Source organism: Microtus pennsylvanicus, chromosome 11 (genome assembly GCF_037038515.1).
Source record: "Microtus pennsylvanicus isolate mMicPen1 chromosome 11, mMicPen1.hap1, whole genome shotgun sequence".
NCBI classification, from domain to species: domain Eukaryota; kingdom Metazoa; phylum Chordata; class Mammalia; order Rodentia; family Cricetidae; genus Microtus; species Microtus pennsylvanicus.
The window spans coordinates 3337034-3350550 of NC_134589.1; the positions used below are offsets into that span (position 1 = coordinate 3337034).

Below are 13517 nucleotides of genomic sequence, written 5' to 3' on the forward strand. Positions count from 1 at the left end.
TAGACAGTGAGACAGCAGGCTATGATCTTCAACGCCAGCATCCAATGTGCTGTCCCTCCTTCCTGACCGTGGGAGTCATCGCTCTGTGACCTGCGCCGTAAGTGTTGTAGAAGCAGGGGCAGCCAAGAGACTCCGTGGAAATGAGTGACTGTCAGTCGAGGCTAGCTTGTCTGGAACACTTATGGGGTTCAAGACTCAGAGTGCTCCAGTTTAGGAGGCAGACTGGCTTGCAGGCCTGGCCATGGGGCATTCCTGAGGAGAGGAGCCCCCAAACTACCCAAGCTCCTGCAATGATTGAGGTGGGTGTTTGATGGCTTAGGGGAGACACACATGGGAACCACAATAGAAACATAGTCATTTTCACTGTGTACTCCACCCTTGGGCCCTTGGTTCCTGACAGAATCATTTCTAGAGGAGAAGTGGGGAGAACAGGGGGCTCTCCCACCCTTTCCTCTAGGGATCAGGTGTGTAGAGACAGGATGGGTGGGTGAAGACTCTTCACTTTTCAAAATGGACTTTCGGCTTTGAGACAGCCGGGTTGGTCTTGACTTTGGTTTCTTGGAAGGCCACACAGGAACACATGCCGTCATGGTTGTTTTCCCTCTGCTTTCTCTCTGTCTCTGTCTCTGTCTCTCTGTCTCTCTCCTCCCCTCCCCTCCCCACTCTTCTCCTGTGCCCATACACCAGTGTGTGGAGACCACAAGTTGGCATGTCTTCCTCGATCACACTTCCCCCTCTAGAGACAGGGTCTTTCGGTGAACCTGGAGCTCACTCACCCTTGAAGTTAGTCTAGATGCCCAGTGAGCTCCAGGGGGCTGCCTGTCTCCATCCCCCTTTCCCCAGTGTGATAGGCACACACCACTACAACAGGGTTTTACGTGGAGGCTGGGGATCCAAAGTCCTGTCCTTATGCAAGCACTTGATCTATAGAGCCGCTTCCCCCAGCCTCTCTGCCCCTTGCATATAGGAAGCTATCTGTGCACGGCTTCACATGGGCATCTCATTCTTTGGACTGGCCAGTCGGCTCCCTCTTTGTGTCTAGCTCCCAGCATCCTCTCCCTAGGACAACACGGGAGTATTGCAGGTACAGCCTATGCTCCTTATTAACAAGAACCCACCTGTCCCAACACCAGCTACCCTCTGACCCACAGGCCCAACCCCTTCTTAGGAGTCTTGTTCATTGCTGTCCAACTCTCACCAGCTCTTTATTTCACCTGTGTCCCTGGATCCTGCCACTAGCCTCAGCTGCCAAGCCTGTGTGCCATTGTGTGGCTCCCTCTCTGCCCTGTCACGTGACCCTCTGCTAGTGTATTTGCCTATCCATTTGCACATGCATGCTTTAGCATGACCTAACTCCCTGCTCTGGGCGATCAGATGTGTCTGCCTGTTCCATGAGGCTGGGTATCCCTTACCCCATGTGAATCTTTGTGCTTGTTTGTAAAGTCTTATGAGGGGAGTAGTTGCTGGTGCTTCCAGAAGCACCCATTCGCCATGCCTTGAAGGCAAGAGCTTTCCTGCAGGTATCAGGCTGCAGGAAGTGATGCGCACACGGGTATCCAGGGAAGCAGATTCCCTGGTGGTGTGCTTAGCTCCTAGGACCCACTGCAGCCCCCAGCGAGCCTGCCACTTAGCTGCTGCTGTGGTTTACCTTCCTAATTATGTTTGGCTTAGAACAATGTTAAAATTGTTTTTGCGTTCCCTGAGTACACAGAGCCAGGCCATGGGAGGAGGCGGCTGGGGATGTGCAAGGTGGCAGAGAGAAGACGCAAGGATTTAAAAGCTGTCACGGATAAGCCACAGGCTGGTAATCAAGAATTGCCTGTGCGGAGCCCAGTAAACAAACGGGGGTGAGGTGAGGTGGGGCTTGCCCACCTCATGAGGGAGAGCGGGAAAGAGAGCGCAGGCCTCATGGACTGGGAGCCCAGCTGAGCCTGGGAGCCCAGCTGAGCCCCTGGCCAGTGCCGACCTGGCTGAGAACTCTCCTTTCCCTTTGCTGACCCATTCATGCCTCTCATACCCTCTGATGAAGCACAGGGTGTTGTTCTTATCCTTTTACATAGAGGTAAACTGAGGCAATAAAAGGGAAGTCATTGGCCTGGGTCTCTAAATGTGAGCTGCCAGGAGACCTGGGATCCTTTGCGGTACAGCCGCTGAGGTGAGGCGAAAGTTCTGACCTGCTAGGGGGGCACGGACATCAGCAGAGCATTGCTTGGTGTATGAGACTTGAGTTACATCTCCAGCTGCCTGGGGAGTGCTCCAGGGCCTTCTCTCCTATTGTGGCCTAAACACTGGATGCTTGGTCATTGCAGGACATGGAGCACGCAGCTCATTTCAGCCTGTTCTGGAGTTTCCACAGCTATGGACGATTCCCTCTTGGAAGCTAAGGGGCTCTGGGCCTGGAGGGGCTTTGCAAATTTTAACAACACTTGCTGTGTAACAAACAACCCTACCGGCCAATGGCTGCACAGGCTCGTGTTCCCTCCTCATTCATGAATTCTGTCTTTTTCAGTTGCCTTGTTGGTCAAAGTTTGTCAGTCCTAATGTCAGCATCATCTCTGTGGCCAAAATTTAAGTCACGTGACATACAAATTCCTAGGTGAAGTCTGTTCTCTTCCTGTTTCTCTCCCCACAGTATCGTAGAGAAGTGTCCTCGTGAGGTTGATTTTTGCTTCACTTTTTACATTTTTATGTCCCGTTTTAGGGGTGATACCACCGTTTGAAATGCCCCGCCCCCTTGTGAGGAAGGACTGTCTCATGTTTCAAAGCGCAAAGGCTGTGATGGATGCCTCATGGAGAAAGTGTGTGTATTGGTCACATGTATATGAAGTTTCAGCAGCAATTACATTGAATAAGGTGTCTGTGAAGGGATACCCTTAGGATAAGGCCGGGAATGGGTTAATGGATGGACCATGTGACCAGTGACTCACAGTGTCCTCTGTATCTCCCCAGGAGGTCAGTTCAGTGTCTGTTAACTCACTATTTCCTGGGATGGGACTCTAACTGAGCTAAGTGAATAGTAAAATCAACCGTGTCTTTCTTTATCTGTATGTTTTTATTTAGTGTGTGTGTGTCATAAGGGGTGGTGACATGCATGTCTTGGTGTTCATGTCAGTCAGAGGAGGTCGGCTCACTCCTTATATCATGTAGGTTCTGAACCCTGAGCTGGGGTTGTTAGGCTTGGTGGCAATACCTTTACCTGCTGAGCCATCTCCCTGACCCGAGAGCAGCTATAGCTGGCAGCTGTGTCTGCCAGTCAGCAGGGTGGCAGCTGATCTGGCCGGTCACCACTGCTTTGAGCTGGGCTACTGGCAGGGGGTAGCTCCTTCCTGGACCCAGGTTTAACCTGCCTTTGTGGGATTAATCTGAGTCCAGGAAAGAATAGCAGCCTCTGGGACCATTCTTCTCCCAGCCACACAGAGGCAGGAGGGGCTGGCAGTGGGGGACTCAGCCGCACCTCCCTAACTGACACCTGCTGGTCTCAGTCTTCTACCAAACTGGTGTTGGGGATGAGGTGACGTGTGTTCCTGGGGAAGAAGTTTCAATGTGGGCAGCACCTTCAGACAGGCTGGGGTCCCAGGCTGACTAATGGCCAGGAAAGGAGAAAGAACGCTGGCTCACACTGTGCTGACAGGAAGAGTGAGCCGGAGAGTTAACACTAGGGTGTAGGAAGCAGGAGAGAAGCCAAGCTGTGTGTTTTGAACACTTGTCTTGTGGACAGCTCTTGCACTTTGATCATTGAACGCTCAGGCAGGTCTAAGGGCCAGGCTTGCACTTGGTTGCAACTTCCAGCTGTCTAGGAAGAGGGGCTGCAGATTCCAAGCTCGCTTCAATTAGGCAGCCTCTTTCGAAAGCTGTGCCCCAGCTGCCCTACTTTGCCGTAGGGCATCTCCCTGGCTTCTCATCAGCAAAGGAGTCTGTTTCCCTCACATCCCTTCCTAGGGCCTTTGATATTGGCATACACTGGAAGGAGGAGGGAATAGTTAACAAATTGATTAATTGTCCTTTATTTCCACTTCAAACAAATAAGGTAATTTTTAATGGATAAGATGGGGCTTGAATAAAAGGCCACTAATGACCGTTTACAAAAACGAGCCTAGGCATCCAATAGGCGAGTGGACATTCATAGACTTCCCAACACCCCAGACATCTGGATGACCCTATTAACTTCTCTAAGACCTGGAACCTTGCAGCCTGGCCTAGGCTACCACTCTGTGGGATGTCTTTTTCCTGGAAGGAAAGGACAGGGAGCTACGCCAGCAATCCACAGCTGGGTGCCTCTGCAGAAGTGAGAGAAGGCTCTCAGCGAGATGTCTGCACGTCCACGTTCATGGCAATGTGTTCACGACAGCTGAAAGGCGGAACTGACCCAAGTATCGAGGGACAGCTGAATGGATGAGCACAATGTGGTATGCCCATACAGTGGAATATTACTCAGCCTGGAAAGGGAAGAAACCCTGACACATTCTACAACATACATGAGCCTTGAAAGATCTGCCAATCACCAGAACTAAGTACTGTGTGGTTCCGCTCAAATGTGGGGTCCCTAGTGTGGAGACAGAGTAAAAAAGTGCTGGAAGGGGAGGGGAATAAAATCATTCAGTGGCCCCAGGATTTCAGTTCAGAATGGTCGGGAGAGTTCCGAAGAAGGCTGGTGGGGAAGGCTGCACAGCAGTGTGAAGTCGCTTAGGGATACCAGACTGCGCCCTTGAGTGATGAAGAGGATCGTGGGTAGCTGGGCTGTGGATTAATGGGTGGCAAGCGTGTTGGGACCAGCAGCTCTTAGGACCCACCTGTCTCTCCTGTAGGATTGTCTCTGTTCACACTGCTCGTGTCTCACCTTTGCAGTGACCATGGCCACCGTCACAATAGGGGGCCTATGTCAACGTGATTTTTTGTGGTGTTGGTCATCTGGTCTCTTGTTCCCCAGTCACATGCTAACATGTGCAGTCATTCACTGGGTTCTCACTCTTGACCTAACTTAGATCCACAAACTTCGCCTTAAAGACTGGGTCTCTGGTTGCCTGGCATGCTGGAGGACTGGCTTCCGTCAGTGCCAGACAAAAGATTCTCTGATCAGATCTGGGAAATATCAAGTGGTTTTTCTGGCCGCATGTATCAGCACATTTCCAATCATTCGTGCCCAGCAGGCACGCATCCGGAGAAGGGCGTTGACAGGCTGCTGCTATCTGCAGAGGGCCGTCTGAGTTTAGTGCCTGGTGCATGTGTTGGCTTGTTGGTTGAGTTTGACCTCCTGCCCGATGATCTTATGAGAGAGTCTGCTGGCAGATGAAAAATAATATTTGCTGAGCCTGCTGTGGGGTCTCTGAGTTTATACGTCCCTTCAGGAGCACAGGCATTTTCAAAAGTATATTTGGTTTGGAAATCACCTTTCTGATGGAAAGAGGCCCCCAGAAGGACAGTTAAATCAACTTCAAGCCAGGAAGACTCCTGTGTAGACATGGTCCATGTATCCTGGTGTTGAAGTGTTTCTGGCCATGATATAATTTAATCTTCATTTTCCACCCCACTTCTGTTTTTTTCCTCTTGAAAGATGTTTCCGAAGGCTTCCTGCGAAATATCCCTTCCCCCTCTTGCATGCACAGTGGTCTCCCGGTGCCTGACTGTGATTGACACAGAGCCAATCTCTCTGAGACGTCCTAAAGCCACATTGGCCCTGGGTTGGGTGGATGCGGTACTGGGGAGAGCTTGGTGGTAGAGCCAGGTGACCATATGCAGCAAGGAGCCAGGCTCTGCAGCCTCCTAGTGGTCCTTTTGTTGTGTTTCAGGTCCACGCCCTATCCCACCTTCCTTCCTGGAGTTACCTGATCCAGGCTCCCAGGGAAGGTGGAAGTTCTGGGACAGAACATAGGCTGGCCAGACCTGGGTCTGCAGAACTCTCTGTGACAGTTGTTCCTTTCTCTTCCTCTCAGGACAAGAAAACATGTCAGGCTCTCTGCACCACCACCCAGCAGAGCCATGCCAAGTCCTGGCTGTCCCCATGATGTGTGGGGACAAGCCGCTGGTGGCATCCCTGTCCCTGAGCGTGCTGGGGCTTGTGCTCAGTGGTCACACAGCATGTGTGTGCACGAGCCTATGTGTGGGATGGCGTGTAGACCCTGAGACTGCCTTAGCAGAGGTATCGTTGCCATTAATCATGGTGAGGCAGGGGAGTAGCTGAGAGGCAGACGGGACAGGAGGGGACAGAGGGCAGGAGGAAACCTGACTGAGAGCTCTGGGCAGTCAGCAAGAGCAAGTGCCATCTTAGTCTTAGAAGCAAACTGCCGTGTTTTCTCCACTGGTCTGGGGATGGACAAAGCCTCTCTCTGATGGGGACACTGCGTGTCTCAGGCACTGTCTTCATTATGCGTCCCAGCAGAGTGGGGCTAGGTAAGTGTTATGATTGTGTTGACTAAGTGTGTATGTTGACCAAGACCCTCTGAGACTTCCTATGGGAGGTCCTCTCTAAGATAGGGGTCAGTCATGGTGCACGACTTCGCTGCTTTGCTGTTACTGTGAAGAGACACCACGACCAAGGCCCCCTCTAAATGAAAGCGTTTAATTGAAGGCTTTTGACCATCACGGCAGGTGTTATAGCAGCAAGCAGGCAGGCGTGGCCCTGGCCCAGTAGCGGAGAGCTTACATACATGTGATCCACAGGTGAGAGAGAGAGAGAGAGAGAGAGAGAGAGAGAGAGAGAGAGAGAGAGAGAGAGAGAGAGAGAGGCGAGGCTGGGCCTGGTGAGGGCTTTTGAAATCTCAGAGCTCACCCCCCAGTGACACAGCTCCACATCATCTCTTCTGGCAAGGCCATACATCTTAATCCTTTCTAAACAGTTCACTAACTGGGAACCGAACATTCAAACACATGAGCTTAGGGGAGGGGTGGTGTTGCATTCTCATTCAAACAACCGCAGTGGGAAAGCAGAGAAGCCCGTGGGCAACTCAAGGGCCACATGGCTGTGGTGCCATGTCACCTCACCAAGACAAACGGGAGAGCTGAAACCAACCTGGGACTTCTGGATGCTGGTGGTGACGTTAGCTTATGCCCAGCGGCTTTATTCTATCTACGAAGTTGTGAGTAGAGAGGGAGCCAGGCTCTGCCCACACCTCAAATGAGGTCGTTGTCTCCTCCCCCTGTTGGCAGGGCCCCAGAGGGGCTCCTGAGTTCTGCTGTGGAGAAAGGAGTGTCAAGGCAGGAACAGACACCTGTGATGGCGGGAATGGTAGAGGCAGGGAAGCGCTCAGAGGAGAGAGGGATGGAGGGCCTCCCTGCAGGTGGGCATATGTCTGTGTGTGAAAACAGTCCCTCGGCAAGGCCTCGCTTAGGGCTGAGCAGAAGTGACCCTGACACCTGGTCTAATAGAAGGAGGGGATGGTGAGGAACCGGCTGCTGGAGACCTTGCCTGGCACAGCGATTTCGTGGCAGCCACATCAGGGTGAGTTGTCGGCCAGAACCGCAGGCTGAACACCATCTGCCAGGGCCTCCCTCCTGCCAGCTGCCTGTGCAAAAGGAACAGTTGGAGACAAGCGAAGATGCTTTGTCTGTGTGTGTGCTTGTGTGCATACATATGTGCACATGTGTGTGCGTGAGACGGATGAGTGCACACGGGGGTGCTAAGATGGATGGCAGCAAGTTATCCTTGTTGGAACCCTGAAGGTAACCTTTGGTGGGTTGTGCTGTGAGCTTTATAGTCAAACAGGGTAAACACGGGTTTAAGGAGGCACAGCAGGAGCGTGGTGGCCAACTGGTGGCGGCTGGGCACCCTGTGCTGGGCTGGTTGGGCCATGGAGGTGGCCTCTGCCTCTCCGTGCTCGCTTTGTCCCCTTGAGTCCCAGGCTTGGCAGAGGGAGCCAGGGGCTCGCTGGCTACTGACCACATTCATCTCTGTTCATCTCTCTTCTCCCTTCGAGAAGTCAGTGCAGGGCCTGGATGGGCTCTGTCTACTCCTGTGTCCATCTCCATCCTGGGATGGTTCATTTTCTCCTTCTTTCTTTCTTTCTTTCTTTCTTTCTTTCTTTCTTTCTTTCTTTCTTTCTTTCTTTCTTTCATTCATTCATTCATCACAAGGATGTACAATAAAGGATTCTGTCTTGATATTTCCCCAGGAAGGTGGGGAACAAGACCCAACTCTGCGGAATTCTGTGCTCTGAAGGAGAGACGGGAGGCCAGCTAGTCATGCAATGGCTAATGATGGGAACATGGAGTGTTTAAAGGGCGGGAGGAGGACTTCTAACCCTGCTTGTGTGAGTAGCACTCACTAGATAAAGTCACAGTACTGTCAGGGCCGATCAGGAGGACAGGGCAGGTACCAAGGTCTAGGAGCTGAGGGGAGCCACTTCGACTCTGTGTGACAGAGCAGAGAGAGGGTTAAGGTGGGAGAGATGTCAGGCTGGGGTCAGTAAAAGCCCGTGGGCTTCTGGAGAAGCAAGAGGTGTTCTGTTAGGGGGGCTGAGGAGAAGATTGACCTAGACTGGGTTCTTTCTTGGCTTATTTGCTGAGCAGGTGCAAATGAAGTTGAAAATGTCTTCAGTCTCCAAACAGCACCCCAAATACCCATCCTCGTGGAGAGTGCAGATGGTCTCCCTCCTCAATGTGCCCAGTAGCTCTCTGTGTCCTTGAAGACTTCACCAGCTTCTTGCTTTGGTCTGGTTGTTTCTCTTTGCCTTAGGCATGGCAGAGTGGCTTGCCTCAGGGGAGAGGAAGGGCCCCGGGATAAGACACACCGCAGTGGGCCACTTCCTCCAGCCAGACCTCATCCACGAAAGGCCATTCCACACTGAACTTATGTACCTGCTTGGCAGTTCAGAGTCTCCTCATGCCCAGTCGCCTCAGAATGGGAAGAGCCTTTGTGTGGGACACTTCAGAAATAACCCTTACATGACACTGTAAGTTTGCATTGCTGCGTGTTCCAGGGGGAAAGCAATAGAGAGGAGAGAGTACGGATGACCCTGATCCTGAGTGCCAGGCAAACGCTGTGATTTCCATTTTAAAGGGGCCCTGGCTGCTGCTGGGTTGAGGGGACAACAGGAGGCAGAGACACACACAGAGGGCCCTGTGTGGGGGGTGCTGGCTGTGGGTTGGAGTGGGGGATTCTGGATCCATACTGTGATAGGATTGACAGGCTGTCCTGGTGATGGAACGTGGGTGGGAACTCACATCGAGAACCACGCCAAGTACTTTTGCCTGAGAAACAGAGAGATTGCAAGATGCTATTTCTGTTGGAAAGCTGGAGCTGGGGGGGGGGGGCGGGGGTTGACTTCAGATGTGTGAGATTCGGGGTGCTTTGAACCTGGCCAGGAGAATGAATGGGTGAATGGCCTTTTGGCAGCTGGAGCTTTGGTTCTGGAGGTATGTGCACAGAATCCATGTTGTAGAAAAAGGGGAGTTAGCAGCACAGGGTACAATAATATTTCAAGTCAAGTGTTGGAGTATCTGGAGAAGGCGTCTTCCTGGTGGCAGATGCTGTTTTCCCCGCTGTGTCCCCACGTGACCTTGCTTCTATGAATACCCGGAGAGAGGCGCACTAACTCGTCAGAAGAGAGCCCTGTGTTAGACCTCACTGGAGCATAATCACCTACGTAGAGCCCCTCCCCCACCCCAAGCATCTCACTAGAGAATGGGCGAGGACTTCACAACATCCCGTGGTCCTAGCTGGAGCACCCAGGCAGGTGGGGGTGCACACAGACCTTGACAACAGATGGTTCTGAAATAGGTGGCGAGTCCAGTGCTCACCAGCCTGGGCTGCTGCAGACTTGCTTCTCCTGTACCCTAAGGTCCCTTCCCCAGCCGCAGAATGAGGGTACAGGACAGATGTAGAGCTTGCAGCCCAACCAGGAAACCTGGGGCGGGAATCAGGCTAGGTGCCGCACAGAGCCCCTGTACAGCTGGCATGGCAGGAGACAGCAACATGAATGTGGGGTCCCGCTCCGCAGGCTCAGCCAGAACTGCCTGGATAGATAGGATACACACTACAGAATCAGAATGAAGAGACCCAGTGTGTGTGGGCACTGGACTTCTTGATCCTGGCTGGAACTGAGGGGGTCTGTTGATGTCAAAGGAGATGGTGACTGCTGTGTAGCTGGGGGCAGCCTGGGCTGGTGACGGTGCACACACGCTCAGGACCCTTTGCTCCTGTGGCTTCCTTCATTCCTTCTGTCTCTCCAGGACTCTGCTGTTCTCACAAGGGCTCCTCATGGGTCTCCTATCTGCCCTGCCTCCCTTCTTCTCCCCGATGTCTCTCAGACTCCAATTCCTGCCTCTCGCAGAACGATCCGAAGACTGCAGCATACTATGGCTTCCTCCAGCCTCCGCTCCTCCCATTTTGCTACATCATTGTGCTAGGGGAGGCAGTAGCAGCCCCTCAGGGTCCAGCAGGTTCCACCCATCACTGCTCAACCTGGATGATGGTGTGGTCTCCCATGGCTGCACAATAGGCCTCACACACACACACATAAACACACACATACACAGAAACAGACACACACACACAGACACACACAGTATTCCCCCTCCCCCCACACACACACCACCATGGAGAATAGGAAGCCTGGAAATGGGCAGGAGCTGCCAGAGAGCCTCTCTCACGACACAGCCCCAAGGAAAGAAGATTGTGCAGTCAGGCTCCTGTACAAGCAACTCCCGTCTATGTCCTTCCGCTTACCCTGTCCCTGTCTTAGGGCGGAGGAACATGTACCTGAGGTTCTGTCCAGAGGTTCTGAGGCCACAGTGGAGAGACACTTGCAGATGGGGCTGGTGCTGAGGGCCAGGCTACAGAAGGACAGATGGGTAGGGGCACCTGCAGAACTGACTTCCTGATCACAGGCCCCTCCCCTTTGTCTGTGACGGCAGCATTGCCAGCATCCAGTCTCAGCCTTGCAGGGGTCCGCACTGTCACACCAGATCTTCAGGAGTCAAATGTAGCTTGTAAAACCACACTGGGGTGATAGACCCACATTCCTGTGTCTCCCGACTGCCACACCTGCCCTGTCCCCTTACCCAACAACTAGTAGTTTGAGCCTCTTGTATCTTGTGCCAGTAATGCCTGTGCACCCCCTTCCCCATCGCCCATTTACTACGAGTTTTCTTCAGAGCGGAGAGGCAGGGAGGTGGTGCCATAGGGGTTTTTGCATGCTTGGCCCGCCCTGCCTTCCTTCAGTGTCAAAGGGAGCCATCCAAGAAGGACCCCTCGTTCCAGCAGCGGCCTTCAGTTTAGAGGACTCCACAGCCATCATCGGGCCTCCCGTCGCTTGGAAGGACACAGACCCCAACATGTCAATTGTCCCTGGTTACCTCATTACTATAAGACAGCGCAGATTTGAGGTTACCAGAGGGAAAGACCCAAGAGGTGGTGGAGAGAGACGAAGGGGGTTCCTAGGCCCCTCCCCATGGAGTTGGTATCTCATTTTCATGACATGGTGACAACAGTCGTGGACTACCAGCTAGAGATGCCCCTAGCCACAGGGTCCATGATCTTCTGGGGTCCTGCACAGACGCCCGTATGCCTAATCTCAGTCTCCAGCCATGATTAAGTCCTACTACATGTTACCTTGTCCATATGGCTCGAAGCCCCTCCCCCACCACATTCTCTCTCCTTGGCTGGCCAAAGACCCCAGGGCCATCAAGACCAGAGGACTGTCTACCTGGTATAAGACAAGAGCAAAAGGCCGGTCCCCCTCCCTCCAGGCAGGATAAATTCCACAGTGTGCAGCCCCTACTTCCTAAAGCTGCATGACCTTGACCTGCAGAGCAGAAGCTAGGGAGCAAGAGGAGCCCTGTGCCCTTCTGCTCCCTGGGCTGGCCTGGGATCACCATAGAGTTCCAGGCCATCCTCCTGCAGTCTGCCCCTAAGGGACAGAAGTGCTACACAGAGACAGGGCATGGTCCCGGAGGTAGAAAACCTATGAGGACCCTTGACATCCTGTTAGGACATCATCTGCCAGCACCTGCTTTGGGAGACCCACCCTCATTTCTTCCTGGGTCTCCGTTGTGGGGAAGTGTTCTCATGGGGAGTCCCGAGCTGACTGGGTGCCATCCATATGTTCTGAGAGACTCGTAGACACAGTCTTTAACAACCGTCTTTAAGATGGACTCAGATAACCTGCTTCTATGCGGAGAGGACCTTTGGGGAAGTGACTCACTGGTTAATTTCTGGGTTTTAAATATCGGATTTGCCTAAGAGGCGGCACACCTGCTAAGCATCCCATATCTTCCCCGATCCTCCGAGAGGGAGGGACAAGGGACTCCCGGCAGCCTGGGCTCCCACAGAGCAGCCATGGTTGGTGCTGTTCCATGCAGACCCTCACATTCATAAGCCAAGAGTTCTGCAGAGGAAGGTGTCTTTTTCTTCCCACACGGAGGTGGGGATGTTGAGCTCTAGAGGTGATGAGGTCACTCCAAGACTATTCTGCCTCATGCATCTGTGAGCCTCAGGACCCTGGGAGCCTCTGGAGTTCACAGAGGCATGTGCACACGCATGCACATACATGCACACATTTCTACTTGCCCTGGCACACATGCACCATTCATACCCACATATATACATGCATGTAGGTGTCTATTGTTATCATCCGTCCAGCAGTTGCTGCTTCCTGGAGTTTCTGTTTCATCTACAGCCACTTGAAATGTGCACACGTACTGGTCTTGGCAGCTCTCAGGATTTGGTCTCAGCTTTCCAGAACCTTCTCTGAGGTGCCATTGGTGGGAGGAGGGTTGACAAAGGGCAGTGGGGGTGGGGGAGGGTAGCCAACGGTATGTTGCGCTTTGCGGAGTGCATACATAGCTGCTCTCACCGGGATGGTTCCAGGTATAGGCAGGGCTGCATTCCAACCCAGGGACAGACTTAAAACAGGGGCGGGGGTGGGGGAAATAAAACAAGCAACTCTGAGCGACAGAGCCACAGAGAGCAGCATATGCCACGCATGCACACGCACGCACACATGCGCATGCGTGGAGGGCAGCACGCAGGCAGGGAGGCGGCTTGAGAGAAAATGAAATCGCGGGTAATTGCTTAGCTGCCACAGGGATGTTCCCTGCTAATTTACGGCGTTATGAGGACTTGGGCTGCGATTTCTCCTCCGGTACTTGGACATACGGTCCCAAGGCACCAGCAGCCATAATTATCCGCATTTAACCGAGAGCTTGTAAAATCTATTTGTCTAGCAGAATGTGAGTATAATTGCTGTAAATTAAATAAAGACGCATTTGTGGCTGGGTCATGACCCGATCCAAGTTAGCAAGGGAAGAAGGGTGCAGATCCCCATCAACCTGCCCCTCCAAAGCCCTGCCGAGGTCCCAGATCCACTGCTGCCTGCATCCAGGGAACCAATTGTGCTGCCCCTGCCTGCCCAGCGCAGCAGCCCCCCTCGTGTATGTTAGGGCAGCCATGCCTCTTTGGGCTGCAGATTTGAACTGAGTAGTGTTTGCCTCAGACTTGGGATACACCGTGTGCCGTTGGCCCAGCCCCGTCTACCTCTCTCTGCCTGGCTAGCTTAGTTCTTCTTACGGTGTAGAAGGAGCAG

The 13517-nt window shown here is 53.0% G+C and overlaps 1 protein-coding gene across 5 annotated transcripts in view; it reads left to right on the forward strand.

Annotated features, from left to right (window-relative positions):
- Positions 1-13517, forward strand: part of Rbfox3 (RNA binding fox-1 homolog 3) — a 421435-nt gene that overhangs the window by 140380 nt on the left and 267538 nt on the right. The gene's annotated exons all lie outside the window — the stretch shown is intronic.